This window comes from Acyrthosiphon pisum, chromosome X, assembly GCF_005508785.2.
Source record: "Acyrthosiphon pisum isolate AL4f chromosome X, pea_aphid_22Mar2018_4r6ur, whole genome shotgun sequence".
Lineage (NCBI taxonomy): Eukaryota > Metazoa > Arthropoda > Insecta > Hemiptera > Aphididae > Acyrthosiphon > Acyrthosiphon pisum.
Genome location: NC_042493.1, coordinates 112,832,406 through 112,837,469, shown reverse-complemented (window position 1 = coordinate 112,837,469; position 5,064 = coordinate 112,832,406).

Sequence of the window (5,064 nt, the reverse complement as noted above, 5' to 3'; positions counted from 1 at the left end):
AGAAATGCCAAAGTATCGATCGATGATTATTAATTACCGATTTGAAAATAACGAAAATCATACATTTTAAAGAATGACATTGTCATGCTGCTAGTATAAAGGTTCAATAGCAGTCATTAAAATCAAACAAATTATTAAAGAATCTTTACTTCAGACTTGTAACAATGTATGACAAATTTTTCTTGCATATCTGAATAAAATAATAAATACATTTTCATATATTTTTAAAATACTATTATTATAATATATTTCAGATTCTGAGCGGAGCGATGAATGTATTGATTTTGAATCCCGGACGAAAAATCCGGAATAAAAAAAGTTGGACAAAAAGTCCGGATTCATTTTTTGATTGCCGGACAAAAAGTCCGAGTACCTACATTTTTACTGTCGGACAAAAAGTCCGAAAATACAAAATTCTCTATTATATTTAATTTTTAATTTATAATGTATGCATGTAATATACATTACATTACATCCCAGACACCGTACAAATAATATTTGTGAAAGCCGGAACAATAGATTTGCGCATTTAATCGGACATAAATATTCAATAATTTGGAAGTTGATTAATACATTTCGTGAGGAAGTGGGGGTGGATAACAGAATAAAGCTAAAATAGCATTACAACATTATATGGAACCCGTACGAAAAAAAAACATGGATCAGAAAAAAATGTAAAATTACAATATTTATGTATGAAGTTTGTTAATAACGAGTGAACAATACCAGCATTTTTAAATAGGATTGGTCATTGCTTAAGAAAACGGAATGTAGAATAAATTATTATTGTAGATTAGATTTTTTTTAAATATTATTATGGTATTGACATCGACGTATTATATATCAAATTATTATTGTTAGATTTTTTAAAACGTATAACTTTTTTTAAAAATATTATTATTGTAGACTAAATTATATTATAATGTTCAATTTGTATATTAAGCGACAAATTCAATTTATAATTCACGTCCGCTACGTCCCTCATGAAATCGATTATATACTTATTGTAGTATGTGGGTATAGTCTTATGGTAGATAAACTGTAGACATACTGCCGCGGGTACCTACCAAAAACTACAGTGGATTTCCGTTATATTTTTGTTAGGTATAAGAAATAATAAGAAGTAATGAAATATAAAAAAAAATACAATAATATAATAAAAGTACAACAATTACATTTATAATAATACACGCATATAATGTGTACATATTACATGTATACATTATAAATTAAAAAAATTAAATATAATAGACAATTTTGTATTTTCGCACTTTTTGTTTTTTATATATTTTTTTTTTTGTGTCTGTCACCTTTTAGGACAGTAAAAATACTTGGATTTTCTCAACAGTATGTTTTCTGATAGGAAAGTAAATCCAGTTGGTACTTTGAGGGGTCAAAAGTAACTAGTAGTTTTCATAAGCGCCGTGAAAAACAAAATAATAATTAAGCAAAAACGGGAAGTATAACGCAAAATCGATTTTCGTTGGTTTTTGGTGTAACTCTAAAACAAATGACCGTAGGTAGATACGTTCAAATTTGGACGAAATTACATATTAAAAATCCTAGAATGGGTACTTGAAACTTCTAAAGTATACTATTATATATCTATGATAGTATCACGGTTTGTTGTTGATGTATAACGCGTTATAAGTACCTAATGGATATTGTGATATGATTAATTTGGAATTTATTATTTAGGTACCTATTATAGGTCAATTTTTTTTTTTAATACCATACGTAAGTATATAATATGTCTTATACCTAAACTGACATAGTATCTCCGCGCAGATTCCTTTTTCTTACACAATGATATTATATCATTGAATTCAAATTACTACTAAAGGAGTAAAATTATTTTAGCATTTTGTATTTATATTATACGGTACCACTACCAACTATAATACGAAACTCATAGGTAGGTAATCGATGCCTGCTCGAAAGAAGGCCCCAAAATAGTCGAGAGACATAACAGACACCCGCGTTCGCATGGTTGATAATTTAACAATGTAATGTAGGAATCATTCACCGTTTTTAGGTTTTTTGAAAAATATATTCCCTATTTTAAGTATATAGTATCACGTCTTCATGCATGGATTTCTGGATTATACTATTAATTCCGTTAGTGTGATAGTATGTTTGAATGTGAATAGCTCATAGGTTCGTGAAAAATATAAAGTAGCAGTTCTCAGATTTTTTATTGCAATAGCATCTTTAAAGTGTGAGATATTTTTCACAATTTAAATAATATCATTATTACAATAATTATGTCACATATCTTCCCCAACCCATTTCATAATCAAAAACTCTTGGTGTACGCCACTGCAGTCTGCAAGTAGGCCTACTTGTAACAACTATAACAAGTAATACATTTGGTATTGTATAGGTAACATAATTTATTTATTTAGAACGGATTCTATTTGAATAATAATAATAGATTGTCGGGACTCGGGACCGTGCCTCGCTAGAAAGGATAATTAAATTTAAAAATATAATTAACATTATATATATGATATTATAATATACAATAAGCGATGATCGACGGCCGGAAATTGGTGGAAATAATTAAAAATAGCTAGATAAACCACAAAATAGTCAATACATGTACGGGGAATTTGTCAAAATGAAGTGCGATCGTTGGCCACTAGGAGACACTCGACTGCGGCAAGGCCGTATTAATAAACATTATATTATGCCGCCGCCGCCGCCGCGTAGGCGCTGAGGTTGAGCCTTGCCTGGACAACAGTCATTCTGATTTTTAGTGTCGACGACTCGAGTACTCGACTTGTCTACATAGATACATACTAATCTACACAATATCCAAAACTCAATGTAAGTACAATAATGAATATTATTAAAACTATTAAAACTATTTTATTAATACTCTAGTATAATGTGATACATTTAATATTTTACGTATCTTTATACACCGATTAAATTTTAAATAAATATATTGATTGTACTTATTCAAATTTTAAAACGTTTTTAATATTTAAAAGAATACAATTTGATGAAATACATTTCTTAAAAACTAAAATATTTTTTTTTAGCATTCAATAATTTTATTTTGTCTTCAATATTTCTTCAATTTATGGGACGTGCTGTATTTGGGATCTTTGTATTACATCAAATTACTTTACAGCTTACAATTTAATTAAATCATTATTAAATTTGGTTTTTGAAGTTGTTTGTTTAACATTGGTTGGTTTGATTCACAAATATTGTCTGCAATTATTTAAGTTTGACAAATTATTTTTTACCTACCTAATAACTATGGTTTTTGTATTGCTAACGATTAAATTTTTACATAAATAATATTATTACGAACAAAAATTTGATTTATTATGATTGATTTAATTCTGTTTACATTCTGTACAGTTTAAAAATAGTTTCAGTTCATTTTATTTGGTTAATATACATAATATATTTATTGCAAATCTATACTATAAACCAAGTATTTAACTCTCATTGGTTGAATAAATATGAGAATAACCTAAATAAATAACTGATATTAATCGTGTTGTAAATATTGTTGAATTTATTTTATTCATTTTAAAATTGAAATCATTCATCGTAATTTTACATTGCAAAGTAACAACTTTTTTTTTTATTATTATTAACTTTTAAAGCCATTAGCTGTTGGTTTTTGTTATGAATAGTGACGGACATTTATAACTGATGGTTAGGATGAATAATATAAACTTTATGCTTATAATATAACTTTCGTTTAGATGGCAACGTATATATACCATTATAGTGGTGGTGGTGGCGGTGGAAAGAGGGGTCGTGGCGGCAGTGGGTACTATGGCGGCGGTGGCGGTGGAGGTCGTGGTGGTCGTGGCGGCGGCGGTAACGCCACAAACAGAAACAGTAAGTATATTTCATACCTATTAGCTATTTGTTTTTTATAGATGAGTTGTATCTACGTAAATTTCATATTCAGGTCTATCAAACCTTACGCATGTCATGCACCACATTATAGACTAAAACATGTGTATACATTTTTTTCATTATACTCAAGTATTCAATATTCATTAAGTTGTTCTTTATTGATTTGAACTATATGTATATTGTATACGGTCAATGTGTTCCTGCCCGGGTAGGGTTGCCATCCGTCCCGATATATCGGGACTGTCACCGATATTGAGCTCTCTGTCCCGACGTCCCGACAAAAGACCAAAATGTCCCGATTGACACTGTGCATTGCAAATTTCGCTTTATTGCATACAAATATTCATGACATGATCGAAAACAAAAAATTTTGTTTTTCAACTTGTATCATGTTCTTGTACAACTAAACGTATGCGATTAAAATCCAATTAAATCGGTCATATCGATAATATAATAATCGTTAGGTATCGCTTGTTTACGTCGGACACTTTCGTTCGTTCTCAGAATCGTATCGGTCGGGCCGTACAGCGATTATCGGATTCATGGTATTTACAAATTACGTAGGACACGGGCACACGGCATAACTAAATAAGTCGATAATATTGTCAGTCAGTCGCTTTATTTACTTGACGGCGTACGGTACGATATTCTTTTTCGGAAATTGCGTAATTTTAAATATCAACACGTTTGTTTACGAAAATGTCTGCGGCGAAAAAGAGAAAGTGCCATTTTTTGGATGAATATACGAAAGAGTGGAGTTTTATAAAAAAAGGGCGTACGGATGAAGAAGCGCTTTGTGGTATTTGTAATTGTTTTTTATCAGTTACTCACGGAGGTAAAGCTGACGTAAAGCACCACATTTCTACGACTAACCACAAAAAAAAATTCGCTGTTGTATCGACGTCATCGCCCATATCCAAATTTATGATTAAACAAGATACCCAAGAAGAGTTGCTAATTACGGCAGCAGAACTAACAACAGCTTATAAAGTTGTAAAACATCATCAGTCTTTCAGTTCACTTGATTGTATCGTAAAACTGAATGCCATGATGTATTCCGACTCTAAAATCGCAGCAAAACAATCCACAGCCAGAACGAAGCTACAGCAATTGTTAAAAATATTCTCGCACCACATTCTGTGTCAGAAATAAAAAAAAAATTGCAGAAGTTTCATA